This window comes from Dermacentor silvarum, chromosome 2 (assembly GCF_013339745.2).
Source record: "Dermacentor silvarum isolate Dsil-2018 chromosome 2, BIME_Dsil_1.4, whole genome shotgun sequence".
In the NCBI taxonomy this organism is placed as follows: Eukaryota; Metazoa; Arthropoda; class Arachnida; order Ixodida; family Ixodidae; genus Dermacentor; species Dermacentor silvarum.
The window spans coordinates 48292987-48312428 of NC_051155.1; the positions used below are offsets into that span (position 1 = coordinate 48292987).

The 19442-nt window shown below is 47.3% G+C and overlaps 1 protein-coding gene across 1 annotated transcript in view; it reads right to left on the reverse strand.

Moving 5' to 3' along the window:
- The window catches only part of LOC125943413 (uncharacterized), a 41282-nt gene extending 24418 nt beyond the window's left edge, over positions 1–16864 (reverse strand). The window contains exon 1 of the mRNA XM_049662709.1: positions 16808–16864. The gene's annotated coding sequence lies outside the window, so the exon portion shown is untranslated. The remainder of the gene's footprint in view (positions 1–16807) is intronic.
- Positions 16865–19442: the final 2578 nt, after the last annotated feature.

Below are 19442 nucleotides of genomic sequence, written 5' to 3' on the forward strand. Positions count from 1 at the left end.
GCGCATCGTGTTTCGAGCGAGTGTACAAAGAAAAAAAATTTTCTGTTTGCGTTGTCGCCATCTCAACGCCCAGATTGTCGCTGCATCCTGAAGCAGGCTAGTGTATTGTGACATTTACGAAGGTAAGTTGCGACAAATTGTTTGCGACCGTGAGAATTTGTGTTTACAAATCCGTGCGCTTGCACAACTCGGAAGACAAGTATTTTGTTTACTAGGTGTGTGCGAATATTCAAAATTTTAAATAGAATCGAATAATCTCGATTGTAGAATTTACTATTAGAAGTTTTTAAATATTTGTTTGCAGACAATAACGTTCCTGAACAAATACATGGATGAGGTCACTTGACTTGAGCACTGCAGTTACCAGCCGTTGAGTAAGCTTGTCTCGTCTTAGGCAGCCTATTTAATCGCTGTTTCAATTGATACAACTAAGGTTATTATTTTACCAATGGTTGGATTCCATCAAAATGATGCGCGACGCCGTAGTATTGCTTTGTTTTTTCAGTTACCACTACACCCTACTAAATTACCAATACACCCTACTACATGCATTTGGGGCATTCTGGTCCTTATTTTTGATTACTCTCAGTGCTATCATGCGCCAGATGTTATCGTCCTGCATCACGATGTAGGTTTATCGAGTAATGTAAGCAACACTTTTTTTGCCGGACACACCCCGCCAAATTTTTCATTTCACATTTAAGAAAATTGGAAATACTCGATATTCAATATTGGACATTCGTTTTTTCAAATACTGGTATTCGCGATTCAATTCGTAAATTTTAGCATTCGAACATCCCTAATAATTTTTATTGTTTTTCCCGTACTCAGTACGTTTGATAACAAAAAAATGTAGTTTCGTCCGAAAGGCAAATCGTGGATTGCGATAGCAAATTAGTAGACAGCTCTACGAAGTAAGGATAGCAGTTTTGTCGGTCGTATAAACGTGTAAACATTCGATTACTAACTAAATTAACAAGCACGGTGTAAAATGTAAAAATAAACACAGGTAAAAATGAACACATCTCGCTCGATGACCGCGGAGACTCGCTGTCAGAACGCTGGAGTGAGAAAGCGCGTCAATAGCAGCGAACGAATTGACCTTTGTGCTGCCTCTCGCTTCAACGTGAACTAAACGTCGAAAGCAGAGCGCATACCAAGCTACCGGCCGTCGGCGTACTTTGTCCATATCGCAGATCGCTTTGAACATGAGGCCCACGCGTGCGCGCACTTTGCCCACGTCACAGATCGCTTTCAAGATATGGCGCTCGCTAGAGATGGGCAAAACGGCTCACTTCAGTGAGCGGCTCGGAACGGCTCAGCTCACTGAAATGAACCGGTTCATTTGAACGGCTCACCGGTTCACTTAAACGTGTAACCTGTGTTATGCATATTCTATAGTTATCTGGCTTTGAAAAAAAACGATATATGCATGATTTAATAACCGTGTTATTGGTATTTTCGCTATGTTTAGAGAATATTTTTACATATATTAAAAGCGTGAATTTTTAGTTGTAATGAAACTTTCTTTTCTGATATTGGGGATAAAATGCTTATGATACTGTGACGGGCAGAATGACGCACTTTTTTCAGAAAAAAAAATATGTAACTTCATCGTCATTACAGAAGCTTGTCTGTTTTTGTGGTACGTTAAAATCAACTTTTGTCAATATAGAAACACAAAATGATTGTACGTTATGTTGCAACATTATTCATTTATTCACATACACACGTTCACTATAATATGAGTAAGCTGTAACGCCATGCAAAATGAATGTAGAAATCGTTCCTTGAAGTAATATACAAAAATCATACGAAATATCCACAAAACAGCCGCACGTACTTTTCGTTTTTTTTTCTCTTGAGCGCACGCGCGATACTGGCGATCATGCCATCATACGCCAGGACAAAAAAAAAAAAAGAAAAAAAAAGAAATGAAGTTCTATTACAACACAACAGATCATTAGCCTCGTTTTAATGACGTGCTAATGATACACGCTCAGAACATGCACTGAAGTGGATGTCATAGGCTCCATTTTCATGACTACAATAATTAGGACAAATGAAGACCAGGACGTAAACTGTACTTCACCTGTTGTCTTTAAAGACACGGAAGACCATCTTCGAAGTGTTATTGGACCAGCGCACGATGTGTGAACGACGTCGTGAGACATCGTTCGGACAGCAGCCGGCAACGAACGGTACCATCCTTTGCCAATTAAGACTTCTTAACTTCTCCCCTCGGTGACATCGGGCGCCACACCACAGGACGCACGAAAAACCAAAGGGACTGCTGCTCACACCACACACTGCGAGCGAGCACCAGTAGCGCGAGTCTGCCCACACCGGCCACGATTCGTCGGTCAGAAATCGAAACCTCGAAGCCCAGCAGAAGACCCAGCTCTGACTGAACGGTTTGGCACGGCTCATTCAAGGACAGTGAACCGGCTTCCTCACTCCGAAAGAAACGCCGCTCACTTACTGATCCACGGCTCAATCGCTCTTCAAGAGAGCGGCTCAAAAGATCCGGCTCGTTCCTGAGCGCTTTCTAGGAACGGTTCCTCACGCTAACTGAACGAGAGAGAGGCCAGCCGGCTTCCTCTCTCCGAAACAACCGCCGCTCACTTACTGAACCACTGCTCCCTCGCTCTTCAAAAAGCGGCCCGCTCCTGAGCGCTCAGGAGCGAGCCGGGTCTTTTGAAGAGCGAGGGAGCCGTGGCGAATAGAGCGGCGCTCAGGAACGAGCCGGATCTTTTGAGCCGCTCTTTTGAAGAGCAAGGGAGCTGTGGTGAGTGGCGGTTCTTTCGTTCTTCAGCCGAAGGCGAGGAGGTGAAGGCGACTATTGCGAGGAAGGGTGGGAGGGCAGTTGCTTTCTCGTACCATTAATAGATGGCGCGGAAGTCGCACCCAGCAGAAGACACGGCTCTGACGGAACGCATCGGCACGGCTATCTGAACGCGAGAGAACCGGCTCCCTTTCTCCAGAAGAACCGCCGCTCATTTTTACTGAACCACCGCTCACTCGCTCTTTAAAAAGAGCCGCTCACAAGATCCGGCTCGCTCCAAGCAACCCATCTCTAGCGCTCGCGCGACCGCGCGCCGTAAGCAGCAGTCGCCGGAGAACGCCCCTCAGCCTCTCCGTCGTCTCCCCCACCCCCTTCCCCGTGCTTCTCGCGCGCAAGAAGACGGCGCGCTTCCGGCCGGCCTTGCTCCCTCGCATGCGCGAGATTGAGCCGCAATCGACGGCTGACATTCGCGAGCTTTCACTCGCGCATACAGCGTACGGCGCGCGGCAACGATTTTATCGAGTTTGGACTTTATACAGAACATCACGGTGATGGCGACGGCAGAAATGCTCCTGGAGTGTCCATTTAATTGCTAACGCAATAATAGAAAACACGGGGAAGAGGCAGGACACGTTGGGGCACCACACGGCGTGCCGTATTATCTTGTGACGACACTGCCTGAGATGACCATCTCTATGTGTATGGCTGCTGAAGCTGTACAACATTAAACTACATTGATGTCTACGTGATAAAAAATGATTTGTGTCTCTCTTGTGCCCGAAAGACCATTTCTTCCACCTGCTGACAAAGCCTGCGCATGCGCCATACCGACAAGTTGATAACACTCTGCGGGATTTTGCTTCTTTACCGTGCTGAAGCGGTTCGCAAACCGTTATAATAAAATTTTTATGTATCCGAATCGTAAGTGAAGCGAACAAATCGGAGCGCGCTGAACACGAACCCAAACCGAACCAATACTTTTAAGGCGAAAGCCTTATAGGTCTCGTTTTGAGCTGACCCTGAAAAAGTGGAGCCGAAAATCGGACAAAAATCGGTTAAAAATGACCAGCCCTTCCCCTGTCGAGAAAATGGCGGTAAGCGAAGCTTGTTTGTATCTGACCTTCGTGGTGATCTTCTTTATTTCTCTCTCTCTCTCTATCTATCTTTCTTCTCTCTCTTTCTTTCTTTCTTTCTATATCTCTTCCACTCTGTTTTTCTATATGACCTTCGTGTTGATTTTCTTTCTCTCTCTTTCTTTCTCTATCTTTTTCTCTTTCTCTCTCTCGATCTTTCTTTCTCTCTTTATTTTCTTCTTTATCTCTCTTTCTCTCTCTCTCTTTCTTTGACCTTCGTGGGGATTTTGTATATTTCTCTCTTTCTCTCACTCTCTTTTCTCTCGGTCTTTCTTTCCCTATATATTTCTTGCTCTCTCTCTCTATCTTTCTTATCTCTATCTTTTTCTTTCTCGCTCTCTCTCCTTATTTCTTTCTCTCGCTCTTTCTCTCTTTGTCTGACCTTCGTGGTGATGTTCTATATTTCTGCCTCTTTCTCACTCTATCTCTCGGTCTTTCTCTCTTTCTCCCTTTTTTGTCTCTGGTATGTGCCATTGAGCTTGGACCCTTTCTCTGCTATCGGCAAGATCGGCCCACTTTTCAGCGTGATACCGCCGCCGCCACCACCACCGCGACACTTGTGAGCCTATAGAGCTTCGCTTAAATGTCGCAGTTTTGCCGTAAAGGCGAAGCATCAATTGCGATAGCAAATTAGTAGAGAGCTATGCGTAGTAAGGATAGTAGTTTTATCGGCTGTACAAACTTGGACACATTCGCTTATAAATGAATTAACAAGCATGGTGTCAGCGCACACAAGCAAACATGAATAGATCACACTCGATGACGGCAGACTACCGCTGTCAAAACGCTGGCGTGAGCAAGCGCGGCGACAGCCGCGAGCGAAAATTCGTGCAGTCTATCGCTTCAACGGAAACTGAGGGGCGAAAGCACAGCGCATACAAAGGTAGGAGCTGTGTGCAGATCGCTTTCAAGATACGGTGCGCACGACCGCTCGCAGCAGCGCTAAGTAGAAGTGCACAGTTGTTGGCAGAGTAGAAGCGGTAGAAGCCTCACCTCCTCCCTCCCGCGCTGCCTCCCCACTTTCCTCATTTCGCGCGCGAGATGGAATCGCCAGATCCCCTTGCGCCGACTCGCTAAATGCGCAGTTGGTTCAGGTCCGGAACCAACTGTGCCTTTAGGATTTCGGAGCACAACGGCGCCTCACCTCATTCGCTTCCATTCCCCCCAAGGCCTTTCGCGCGACCGAGAAGTCGCGTTTGCTCTCCGTGAAAGCGCGTGTCACCCGCGCGCTGCATGTGCCTCCCTCGCACATACAGCATACGGCTCGCGGCGACGATTTTATCGCCCTTGGACTTTATACGGAACCTTTCGGCGACGGCGACGGCAGAAATCCGCATTGAGTGTCCATATAATTGCTATCGCAATAAAATACGCACAAAATATTGGGGCAGTTTCGCAGTAGTGGCGCGAAGACTGGGCAAACAGCGAAGCTGGCGGCCCCACCTAGCTTCGTCGGGAAACGCTTCTCGTACGATCCGCAACGCAGTCTCTTGCTTTTCGAAGTCGTGCACTAAGCTAAGCGTAACAAGTTCGTGTCGAACCACAGTCTATCGCACACTCGGAAACTGTGTCCAAACTCACTGTTCAAAAACTCGAGGGCAAACCGTCCGTAGGCACCTTCCATGGCTTTCCGAACTTGCCGCTGGAAATTATCAAGGACTCGCAGGACCGGATCGTTTTGCTTCTGGTTGCTTGCTCGTTTGAGCAACCAGACGGGCTCTAAAATCTGGATCTTTGCCATTCGCTGTCGTTTAGTCGCCGCTTCGCCGGCGCGATACTCTGGATCGGTGCGAGGTCGTCTCATCCGCTCTCGAGCAGCGGCGCGCTGTCTTTCGCTCCGCGCTTCTTCTTCCTCGAGAATGACGATCCTGTTCGGTCGCCCTATTCCCTTCTGCAGCGATGGTGACGCGGAGGCGACGCGGAGCTATATATGCCCCGTGGGACGCTGACGTCGCGGCTTAGCTCCGACTCTGCACAGCTGCGGCGACCAATCCGCACGGCATGCTGACGTCATGGCTAGGCAGAGCTAAGGCAACACCACAAGGCCTGTTCGCTTCGCCTTAGCCAACACCACCTAGATAGCACAAGGCCTGTTCACTCCGATCCATGATGTCATGCTACCTGGCCCGAAATTTCCATTACCAAGGCTGGTGTGACGAAAGCGGTGACGTCAAAATCGCTCTTGCTTACTCGGGAGCATCCCCATTAGATTCTATGACAGTCGGGCCAAGTAGCAGGACGTCATGGATCGGAGTGAACAGGCCTTGCGCTATCTAGGTGGTGTTGGCTAAGGCGAAGCGAGTCGGCGCGCGCGATCACGTCATGGCTCGTCTTCCGCATCTGTTTCGAGGCTCGGCGTTGCTAGGCGACGCATGTGACTTCATCGCCAGGTTGAGGGTTTTCTCCGCAGACCTATCGCGCAACTACCGGCTTAAACAGCTTCGTTGTTAAAAAATCGATAACTCAATTGCATCATTACTAACTCTATAACATTATATATCAATCAATATGCAATTACATGGCGAATATAAATATCGATAAATGATCATAATAGTTAATAAATAAATTATGATAATTAGCATGATAAAACGGGAAAATGGGCCGAAAAAGCCGAGAAGTGGCCAAGAACCGAGAATTAATGATAGTGATGGGTTTAAGTATGGTTATAAAGGTAATAGTAATGATTAAATTGATATACAGAGAGGTGAATGAGGGGAATTAAGAGTGAATTGACGGGGAATTAAGAGTGAATTGTTGGTGAATTAAAGGGGCTTAGTTGGGTGATAGGAGTCAAACGAAACGTTATGATGAGACAGTGAGCTAAGGTCATCATCAGCAGCAGCCTATATTTATGTCCACTGCAGGACGAAGGCCGATATACCTGCGATCTGCACTTACCCCTGTCTTGCGCTAGATGATTCCAACTAGCGCCTGCGAATTTCCCAAATTCATCACTCCACCTAGTTTTCTGTCGTCCTTGTCTGCGCTTCCCTTCTCCTGGTATCCATTCTGTAATCGTAATGGTCCACCGGTTATCCATCGTACGCATTACATGGCCTGCCCAGCTCCTCTGTTTCCGCTTAATGCCAACTAGAATATCGGCTGTCTCCAATTTAATGATTGTACACTTTTCTTTTCAACGACACTGGTAATCTCCCAGTCAGGATTTGGTAATGCCTGCCATATGCACTCCGGCCCAATTTTATTCATTCATTTTGAGGCATGGAGTGGCGCCTGACACCGGCAAAAAATATCGCCAAGAGCTAGTGATACTATACTAGTGCAGGTGCAACCAAACTAGGAAGGCCCACTAAGCTTCATCAGTCACTCCCTCACCAGAACAGGAATTGGCCTCCCTGACGCAGTATTCGGCCGCTACCTCCCTAATAATGGCTCCTACAATTTACCCATTGCCCTCAATCCCCATCGGCTGCGGAGCACCTGACCAAGGCGGAGCTAAGATAATGAAGAGTAAATGAGAATGAATTAAGAGTGAATGAAGGTGAATCAAGTGGTGATAAGGGGTGAATCAAGAATGATGAAAAGTGGAAATTTGGAGTAAAATGGCAAAGCAACTGAGATGGAAGTAAAACCGAGATGGATAGAGTGAATGAAGGTGAAACAAGCAGTGATAGGGTAAATCAAGACGGAATCAAGTGTGAATTAAGAGTGAATCGACGGATAATGGGGTGGCGGAGTGATATGCAAAAATATATGTGAGATTTGAGGGTCCAAGTAAGAGTTACTCAGCAAAAAAATGTCCAGAGTCACGGTTCGAGTTTCACGAATCATAGGAAGGGTGACTTGCAAAAAAACATGATGACTTATGACTTTCAAAAATGACTGCAAATTGTGCTTTCGAGTGATGACTCAGCAAAAAAGTGATGAGTCATGGCCCGAGTTGGGTGTATAAAAGATGACTTGCAAAAAATTGAAGGACGCTTAAGCTTCGCTTTTAAGAGTAGAACGCGACAGCGTTATCGGGACCCGTTCGCATCGAATCGTTCCCATACGGCAAGTAGCCTTCATTGACTGCAACACTGAATGTGGAAAAGCCAGCTTACAAAGACCAAGCTTAAAGCCCCTTAAAGTCGGCTTCACTTTTAAACTCAAATGCATTGCTGGAAATATGTTTTTCCAGGGGCAATATAAGTGGTCATATTAAAATGTGAAGGTCCTAGCACCTTTTTAATTATTTTATTAATTGTTTGCTATTGCCCCGACGCGCGCAGGTTTGGTAGAAATGCTGGAAAAGGGGTTTGTGTTTGAGTTTCCTCGTAGCAGAATTAGGTTTTCTCGTACATTAAAATTACAATCTGTTATATTGTCTGTTGACGTTGCTGCGCACCAGCCAAGCCAGCTGTGCGCGCGCACGCTTTTTTCACCCTATCGTTCGTGTACCCCTTTCCACCCTCCAGCTCCTGCGCCGAGTTATCGGCGGCGTTCCCTTTCCTAAACCCTTTCACCACTGCAATATATATATATATATATATATATATATATATATATATATATATATATATATATATATATATATATTGCAGCGCTGCCTTCAATAAATGTTGTTCCACCACCAGCTAGCGTCTCGTTGTGCTGCTGCCTGTCGCAGCCGGTTACTACACAATCCGACGCCGATCGGTAAACAATCTGACGGCGAATACGACGCCGAATGGTAAAGTCGTACTTTACCATTTCTCTGACGGATTTCACTGTGAGAAATTAAATTTTTGTTCCCCAAAACCTTGCACCATGTGGAGGGCCTGCGCGGTCGATGTGGTTGGATGATTTTCTACACCACCTGCGATCACACGCTGGTTGCCGACGCCGGATTTTCTGCGACACGGGGCCCTAAACGCTATCGCGTTAAAGATGACTGCATAATATGGCTTCAGAGTGACGATGACTCAGCGTCGTGGTCGTCGTGCCAGTGAGTTAGCGGCGCTCGGGCTTTATGCACCCCTCCCCCTCCCTACCCTGCCTTTGGAGCGTTGCGCGCGACTGGAAGACGGCGCTATTCCATGTCGCCCCCCCCCCCCCCCCCCCCCCCACAGCTTGCGTGCGCGAGATTGAGCCGCGATCGCCGTCTCATCCTCGCACGCTTACACTCTCAGTAGGGAGCATACATGCGAGTGCTGTTTTAAGGGGTTACATCCTTTTAAGGGTACTTGCCACCGCCAGCTAAACTGGCGGGTTAAACTTTTCGACAAATTATAGGATGTGGGACTCGAAATGGCGAAAGACCAGCCGACAGACCACGTTTCCCGCAACCCTTGGTGACGTGAAACTAATTCATATTAAAAAAATAAAAACCTTGGCTTCAGTATTTAGAGACATATATGAAGTCTGAGCGCAGTACAAGGCGCGTCTAAGTTTTAGTTAAGTAGGCTAGTAAGCACAGTCTTTATTACAGCCCACTTCGAAAAACACCCTTTATATATTACGTACAAGTGGAAGGCAAGGACAATGCTTAATGCAGTTCACATTCTTGGCTTGAGATAATACTACCACGAGCATGCCACCATGCCTTATAACTTGTTGCTTTATATGTGCCGCACGACATGCGATAGAAAAAAATAAGTTTGATGGGTCAAAATAGAAGGAAAAGGCAACCAGTATATTAAAGATGTATGCAGGTTTCGCGTGTGCATTGGTGCAAAACTAAAGAACTTTAATCGATCGCGTGCCAACATGGATGCATCAGAGCGTGAAAAAAAGGCAGGAATGCGCCGCGACTTCTAGTGAGATTGGGAATCAAAATGGCTACTTACCAAATATGGCAGTAAATAGCGGTCAAACCACCCTAAAACAGCGCTCGCATGTAGGCTCCCTAGCTAGCACATACAGCATACTGCGCGCGGCGACGATCTTATCGCCCTTGGGCTTTATGCGGTACCAACGGCGACGTCCACGTGCGTGCTGCCCACGGCGAAGGCAGAAATGTGCCTGAAGTGTCCATATAACTGCTATCGCAATAAAACCAGTTGCGCGAAAAGATTGCGTTTGCAACGACCGCAGGAACGAACCCGGACGCCGAATGAGTGCCTCACCACGCACCACACATGCCTTTTGTGCATGGCTACACATGACGAGCGTGTGACGAGTTCTTAATGCGTAACATTCTTTGGTAGGTGCCCGGGATCATTTGCTGCTGTGTTCGGTTCGTCCTTCCGTTCCGTATATATAAAAAAAAAAAACCCGTAACGCCATGGAGGATTGAATAGGTGAATTTATGTGAATAAACTGCTTAAAAAACTGCTGTGCGCTCACCGCCACCTAGTTGTGGGCACACGAACCTTCGACGCCATATTTTGTCAGCCAGCATGGGAGTGGTGGTTAATACGACTAATGCATACAGTTGCCTAACTTCGTTCTTCTGGCTTCAAACAGCTTCGTGTCTTTGTAAACTTGGCAGTATGGATAAAGTAGTGTTTCGTAAATAATTAAAGAACGACCATTAAAATTTCCCGACGGCAGCATTCGAACACACGACGTCTAATACAGCTATATTGAATAGAGAGCCTACATACAAGCGCTGTCTTGCGCTTGCATGTAGGTTCCCTAATATTGAGACCATTACGCCATGGACGCATGCATCAAACAAGCGACATAGGAGACCCTTATGAATTTATCGTGAGAAGCGAGCGCGTTGAAATGTTTGGCGCATTTCAACTTGTCATTACCAAGGCGCAGTTAGAACGCAAGCGAGAGCACGCACGTTGAAGGAACCCGTGGATAATGCAAGCAGCCATAATTGCGTCTGCAGCAGCAGGGAGGAGCTTCTGAAGGGTACGTGTTGGAGGGAAGAAGAGCGGGGGGCGGCGGGCAAATTATGCGAGAAAAAGAAAGAACTATGGCAACAATTGTTTCATTTACCAAACACAAGATTGGTAACAAAAATGCATTTACTGACGAGATCGGCACAGCGTGCGTGGCATTCTTTGCAGTTGCTTATCTCTTAAAGTACGGCAGCCTTGGTTTCAAGAGTAAATTATAGGCTTTATAAGTAATGATTACAAAGAATGCGATGCACTATAAGACAGTACCCCAGTGGGGAGCATCTGCCATTATTTTTCTATTTTGCCACAGTAGGGGGCAGAGACTGTCTGGAATTAGTCCCCACCGCAACAATCACTGCTGGAAGGGTAGATACCCACCATCATAGCCAATCAAATTGTCGTACCTGTTCTGATACATGATTCTTGCGCCACGTGTTGCGATTCTTACGCCACGTGTTGTTTGGCCGGAATCTTTTTTTTACAGCGAAAGCTGCATATGGCTAGGCGAAACGAAAACCGGTCGTCCCATGTTTCTCTAAACGTCTCCATTGGCTGCGCCGTCAGTTGCGTCGTTCTCTACGTCCCACCCAAGCGCGCGCGCCATTGGCAGCGCCGTTAGTGACGTCACTCTCTGCGTCGTACCTGCTCTGCTCGCAACGCCGGCTCCTCGGTTCGCCGTTGTCGCATGTGCTCGATATTTAGAGTTAGCTCGGCGTCGTGGTTAGCAGCATCCGCCCGCCATTGGCGCTTGCGTTCCACTAGAAACACAAACATGTAACCAATAATTGAGAAACGCTTCAATACAGCGTCGGGATTAACCAACTGCTAAACACCGGAGCCGCACGTTTCAGCTTCGCTGGTTAACCATCTGTACGGAGTGCTTGCTTGGGCGGTGTTTTTTTTTTCTTCGTTGGTAATGCATGTTCGATCAGCATTTCACTAATTCGTGCGGGCAAAATCCTTCCAAAGTTCCCTTCTCGCACGCCGGCGTCAACGGATCATTTCAGCTCGGTTACTGCCTTCTAAGAGGCGTGCGGATGTTTTGCTTGCGGTCACCAATACACTTCTGATGTACACATAACATCAGGCTATGCCCTTCCATATCACCCCGTCAAACCACCGTGGGTGATGGTTCAACCTTCGGTATGTGTGCACGTCCCCGGCATACTAAAGAAATCATTAGTTCCCGTTAGCAGGCTACAACAACTTTCTCTGGCATACATCTGGTCAGAATACCAGACCTATGTTCATGTTTACACAGACGGGTCCGCGTCACCAAATGCATCGACAGCAGCTGTGGTGATACCAGCCCAGCAGATGACTCGAGGTTTCATTCTAGATCACAATTCAACATCAACCGCTGCAGAGCTTGTGGCTATTCGGGAAGCGATTCGCCACATATGCGGGGAAAGACCTCAAGAATGGTGCATTTTCACGGACTCAAAATCCGCGCTGCAAATTTTGGGATGCTACCTGCGCCACACCACATATCAAGTTCTGGCACTACAGATCACCGAGCTACTTTCAAGAAAAGCTACTCAAGAAAAACACCACCGCATAGTGTTCCAATGGATCCCGGGACACTGTGGGCTCATTGGTAATGAGATGGCCGATGCTGAAGGAAAGCGCGCCCTCAGCAATGGCCTGCGAACTGTAGTGCCGTTCTCTAGACCGGACATCACATGCCTTCTGTCGAAATTAATGAGGAGTTCGACGAAAACATACTGAGCCCAACCAGACGCTTGTCACGTCCGCCTTAAAAGGCTCGATCCCGATATGCAATTTCCTGTTCTGCGTGGAATTCCACGCCCTCATACATGCCTGATACACAGACTGCGATCAGGCGTCGCTTTCACGCGCAAATACTTGCACATCATTGGACGGACAGACTCCCCGGACTGTTCAGTGTGTGGTGTTATAGAGACTATAGACCATGTGTTCGTGGTGTGCCCTGAGTATGCGCGCGCAAGACTGACACTGGCAGCTACCTTGAGGCATTTATACAATGGACCACTGTCGAAAGACCTCTTGCTGGGCGCATGGCCACAGAGTTGGCAGATGATAGAGACAATGCGTGCTATTTCACGCTTCTTAGGCGACACGGGCCTGGACTCACGATTGTGATAATATTTATGCAATGTGTCCTTTCACCTCGTTCCTCCTATTGTCATCCCCCATTGTAACCCTCTTTCTTCCCCTCTTCCCCTTCCCTTACGTAGAGTAGCAGGTCAGATGTTCCATTTTCCGGTCGACCTCTCTACATTTTCAAATCATTATACTTCTTCTGTCTTCTTCTGATGTAAATGCCGATCGCCAAGTTCCGCACCAGTACATCAAAAAGCTACGGCCTGGGTTCTCAGTGTCACGAAACAGTTTTCTCGTATCTTTCGCAGCTAAAGCCTTCGTAAATGACGGGACATTGGCAGGCTGAACCCTATACAACTTGTCGGTAGCTTCAAAAACTTCTGTTTAGTTTTCGATGGTTTGTCGTCCAAGAGGAACACCCCAATCAACGAGGCGACACTGCTGGCAAATCTTCGTGAAACTGTGTGCGCGACATAGGAGGCGGATGCGCACGCTTTTGTTTTGGCAAAGGTTACTGTCACGGTAGGCGACCGTTTAAATAGTGCGGCGTTCACGAACACTTGTGTGGCTTGTTGCGCTGCGTCCTATCAATTACTCTTCGCAACACCGCTGTGTTCAAAGTAGACGCTGAGAACTTCCACAGCTTCTACGCATTAAATATAGCCAGGTAAAATGTCGCAAAAGTTGCCAGGACGAATGGCTTTGCTCTTGGCCGTGTTTTGGAAGTCTCTTGATAACGTGGCTTACTCCTTAAACAGGTCCAGAAAGTGGCGGAAGCTAGATTGATTTTGTAAGTAAAACGAAATGTCGTCTGCGTACGCAGCGATACTAAAGCTCCCAGCAGTCTCATTGGAAAGTCTGGAATGTTCTGGCAGCTAGCCACGTTTCTTGAGAATGGGTCAAGGGTCAATCTAAAGATTTCAGTTTCCGTGTTGTTGTTGAACAGTCGGCAGCTCAATTATCTGTATAGTAGTTCTATGCAGCGTACCGTAAGGCTCAGGAAGACCAAATATTCGCAAGACACTGTATAGGTATTCGCGCTCCACTCTATCGAAGGCTTTCGGGCAGCCTATTCGGGCAGCCTGATCGGCCACGGGCGCCCCGCCTAGGCAGCAAGGCTCCGTGGGGAGGGTAGGGAGCAGGGGGTGAGGGGCTTTCTATGTCTGGGCCGCTGTATTTTGAAAGCCATCTGCGGTGGGGACAGAGTCCGCCCCGCGCTGTGTTTTCGTGGCTTTGTTCGCGTTGATACGAGCGTCAGCACGAAGGTCAATTCGCTCGCTGCTGCTACCGCGCTTACTCATTCCAGCGTTTTGACAGCGAGTTTCCGTGGTCATCGAGTGATATGCGTTCGTGTTTGCGCTTGGGCGCGTGACACCAGGCTTGTTCATATAGTTAGTATGCCTATGTTTACAAGTTTATACAGCTGCTAAACCGACTATCCTTACTTCGTCCACTAATTTGCTATCGCCATCGATGCTTCGTCTTTCGAGCGAAACTGCGACATCTTTTTTTGCTTGGTTCAATGACACGAAGACCCACGCGGCATTCTTCTACTTGACGTAGGAGAAGAGGTCTCGGACTAAGTGTTGCAAATACGCATCGAACCGGTACCGCGCACGTTTGCATGGGAGAAACGTGATCTTACAAGGGCGCCAAGTCGCAGGGCATGAATCACAGCGATGAGCTTGTTCTCTGTGGTGGTGATGGACCTCCACGACCATGGCTCGGCAGAATCAATGCCCTCCTTCAGAAGCATAATTACCCGTCCCTTGCAGAAACAGCTTGGTTTTGGTCCATCAACTATGAATCGGTTGACCAAGTTCGTAAGTGTGCCGCCTTAAACGACGGAGAAGGCTACATAAAATCCTTTTAAGATGCCGTCCGGACCTGCTATAGTGGTAGACTTCTTGTGTACTAAGGTATCCCAGACTTCATTTTAATGCGTTAGCATTCATAGGGCATCTCACACACCTTCCCGAGGCTATCCATTCATCTATGTATGTATGTATGTATGTATGTATGTATGTATGTATGTATGTATGTATGTATGTATGTATGTATGTATGTATGTATGTATGTATGTATGTATGTATGTATGTATGTATGTATGTATGTATGTATGTATGTATGTATGTATGTATGTATGTATGTATGTATGTATGTATGTATGTATGTATGTATGTATGTATGTATGTATGTATGTATGTATGTATGTATGTATGTATGTATGTATGTATGTATGTATGCATGCATGTATGTTTTGATCTATGTTTCTATCTCTAGCACGCTCATATCGTTAAAATGAAATGCACCATTTAAAAAAAATGGCGCGCATTTATCCTTCATAGATGATTAGCAACTTTAATACTATTAATAATCTACCTTATGGTTGGCACGTAATTGTTGATGATATGTTTTATGCGGGGTGATCATTTCTAAGTTTTACGAGATATTTACAAATGGCCTTTTGTGGATAACATAGTTCTAGTCTTTGAGCTGGATTATTCGCAGAGGCGGACATTACTTACGGAGAAATCGAAACACATACCTACTAATTAACCCCAACTTCACGAATTAACATTTTAAATAAATACATTGCGGCACATATGGCAATTTACGAATTGTAGCCGGTGAGCTTGCTAGGTATATCCACTTGGAATTAATTTTCACTATAGCACCAGTTTGGAGATTTGCGTCATCAAACTCGCCGTAAAAAAATGATCTGTTCCACTTACTTTTTAAACAAAACATTAACATTACACTTTTTTACCATAAAAAAAAAAAAATGTAACACTCGTACAATGTATGCTGCTCGGCGCATCGTGTTGGCGCCGTCACGGCAACTTTAGCAATGTTTTCGGAAAACAAACACAACTTAGTTATGCCCACCCCACCTAATTTTCTGCCGTCCTCAACTGCACTGCTCTTCCCTTGGCTGTGGGTTTATGATGGCGTCATGTGGGTGATGATGAGTAATGAAAATTAGGTGAGGTGATGAAATTAGTAGTAAATTTTCAGGCACAAGTTGAAATCAGCTAGCACAAGAGAGTAAATAGAGATTCCTGGCAGGGGCCTTCGTCCTAGAGTACTCATAAAGATAGGCTAATGACGATGATTCAGTCTCGAAATATAATTTTGGCTTAGGGCTCACTGGGACTCAGTCTCACCAAAATTCTACTCAGCTGGGCTCACTCATACTCAGACTCACGGTTCGGTGTGAGTCTGAGTGTGTCGACTCATGAGTGAGTTTGCCGACCTACGGCCCTATGTGACCTACTGCACATCGGACGACCCAGACTAGGGTGGCTGTTACTGCTGCTGTTGTCGTCTATCGAACATGGGGCTCCTACGCGCTACGGAGGCTTGGCCAAGAAATCGACGGACTATTCCATAGAAGAATGAAAATAATATTTCAGCATTCCTTTAAACTAAGTGCTTCAGAAGGTTAAATTATCCGTTAAAATGAAAGCAATACCGTCAATAAATGTTTGCTTCTTCGGCGATCTGCCTACACAATTTTGCGAGCGATTCACTCAATTTGATGCCAGGAATGAGTTGACAAATGTTTCACAATCTCTTGCACTTCGATGTGAATGCCGTTGATGTGGATGCCTGTTCAACTAGAAGTAACTGAACAGCAACCAAACGAAACCTTGAAGTACAAGCAGAATTGATAAAATCATACCACTGTCTATGAATTACTAGACTGTGGAGATTTCTGAAAGTTAAGGCCATTGGCCAGGGGTACACGTCAACTTTCAGCACTATACCTACCTTTGTAAGCGAACTTTCTCCAGAGCGAGAAATAAGAAATCTAGAAACAGGGCAAACTTATCTGACAAACGTATAAGTTTTATGCTTATTATTGAATCATAAGGATTGTTGCCACAGCTCAGTGAAGTAATAAAGTCATAGCCAGAAGTGATTTTGCAAGAAGTAAGGCGCAGTGAAAAAAATTTAATAAAGGGTAATGTTAATCATAGAAGCTAAATTGCGGAAGGTGCTCGACAACGTCAATTGTTACTTACTAGGCTCGTCCAACGTGCAAGCTCTTCGAAGTCCTCAGCTGACACTGGCATTAACTGGTTGCAGCGTTACCTGGCATCTCTCTGGAGGAGGAGGAAAATCCTGTTGTTTTGTTTCATAGGACCTAGGTTCCCTGTACAGGCATTTTTGCTGCTAGGTCGCGTGAGAAAGCGGCTATAAGCACACTGAAGTACTGACGGAGTCACGTCTCTGGCGGAAAACAAGCAGTTCCTTAGCTTTCTGTGGATGGTGGTTTCCTCCTTCAGATTAGGCTCTGGCGACGCTTGTAATTATGCGATGGCCATTGTTCGATACGAAGACCTTTCTTAGCGTGCATATTCTTTCTGCCTGTTCGTCTCCATATTTCTCGTAATTATTTTGCTGTCTTAACTTAATTTCTGTAATTTAAAGGGACGCTAAAGAGAAAATGATGAAAGGCCGGTGCTGACGCCGCCTCGAAGTTCCCGCACCAGCTGGCCACGAAGTCACAGATTTGAGAGGACGTGTGCTCGGGCCTAGCTAATATTTTAGTGTTGAAAATTAACTAATTGGTTAAGAACTAAATGGTTCTCCCCGGCGTGGAATGTGAAACCTCGCGCCCGGGAATGAGCCAACTCGTTGGCATTAAGGATGGTTCCGTGTACGTGTCGGCCAACGTGTGCCGGGAACCAGATGATTTGCTTTTTTTCTGACCAATTGGCAGCACAGAGAACGCGCGCGGCTTCCCGACAAACCGAGCCCGTCATGAAGGCCCGTGCGGTTGCGCGCGAATCTGTGTAAATGGCGGTGCGGTCGGTGGCAGCGAGAGCTAGTGCCACAGCGACCTGCTCGGCACCATCAGCGTTTGAATTTAATAAAGTCATAGACGACAAGTGTTCGCCTTTGAGTGTTGTTACTACCGAGACAAAGTGGTCCGCATATCCGTACTGCGCTGCGTCTACGAAGGCCACGTTATCCTCCATGGCGGCTGCGGTACTGAGTAGTGCTCGCGCCCGTGCCTGACGTCTCCCCACGTTATGTGTGGGATGCATGTTAGGGGGTATCGTGAATACCGTAAATTTTGAGCGCAGCTCTTCGGGGAGCTGTCGCGAGCTTTCTTGGGTTACGGGAGATTGGAGCCCTAGGTGTGCTACTAATCGTCGCCCAGCTTCAGTGGAAGACAGCCTTACAATTTGAGAGACTTTTTGAGCTTCTACGATTTCGTTGAATGTATTATGAATGCCTAGCTCGTTGAGCTTGGTCGTGCGGGTGCTGCCCGGTAACCCGAGCACCTGTTTAACGCACCGGCGGATGATCACGTCGAGACGGCGTACATCTCCTTTTTGCCACAGGTGGGCAGGAGCCACATAGTTGATGTGGCTCATGAGGAACGCGTGGAACAGTCTGCGGAGATTCTCCTCAGACAGTCCCCCGCGCTTGTTAGCTACTCTGTTAATTAATTTAGCCATTGCTTCGGCCTTCTTGGAAATGTGAGTGACACTGGCATCGTTATGGCTGTTGGCTTGAATGACCATGCCTAGAATGCGAACTTGGTCCACCGTGGGGATCGGTGTACCATCCGCCGTCAGGACGTTGATTTCCGGTATGCGCCTCTGCGCGCCTTGTATTTCGGGCGGTAGAGTAGTAATTCTGATTTATCCGCCGATAGCGAGAGACCGGCCTGCCGTAAGAACGTTTCTACCGTGTTGACCACTTCTTGCACTCGCTCCTCGATATGGCCGTCAGTGCCGCTCGTACTCCAGACGGTGATATCGTCTGCGTAGAAGGCGTGACTGATGCCTTCGATCTGTGAGAGTTGTCGCGACAGAGCGCGCATGGAGAGGTTGAACAGGAACGGAGAGATCACGGCCCCTTGGGGTGTGCCCCTCGGTCCCAGGTTGAACTGCTTCGAGCCCATCCAGCCGAGTTGTATTGTAGCTGTCCTGTCGCGTATCAACGAACTAACGTAGTTGTAGAAACGCTTACCTAATCCTGCCTGTCTAATCGAGTCGAGGATGTGAGAGTGGTTCACGCGGTTGAACGCCTTCTCGAGGTCGAGCGCTAGGATGGCTCTAGTGTCTCTGGTGATCTTATGCATGAGCTCGTATTTCAGCATCAGCATTACGTCCTGCGTGGACATGAACGGGCGAAAGCCAATTTGGTTGATCGGTAGAATCTGACGCTCCTCTACGAATTTCGTGACTCGCTTGAGGATTACGTGTTCGGCCACCTTACCCACGCAGGACGTGAGCGAGATGGGACGAAGTGAGCCTAGCGCTAAGGGTTTACCCGGCTTAGGGATAAGTATGACGGTTGCCTCGCGCCATGCAGGCGGGACGTTACCTAGCTGTCTCCCAGATTTTGTTAATGTGCTCGGTGAGAAGTTCTATGTCCTCCTCGGCGAAATTTTTAAGAAGTTTATTCTGCATGCCGTAGGGACCCGGGGCCGAGCGGCAGTTGAGTTCGGAGAGGACCGCCTTAACCTCAGCGCAAGTAAAGGGGGATCCTAGTGGATTCTCCCCCGTAGCGTCCGGGGCAGGCGGGTAATCGGATGAGGATGGGATAGGTAACGCGCAGCTAGCTCGTCGGTGATTTGAGTGTCGGTCTTACCCGAGATTTTTAGTTTGTGGATTAGCCTGTCTATCGTGAGTTGTTGGG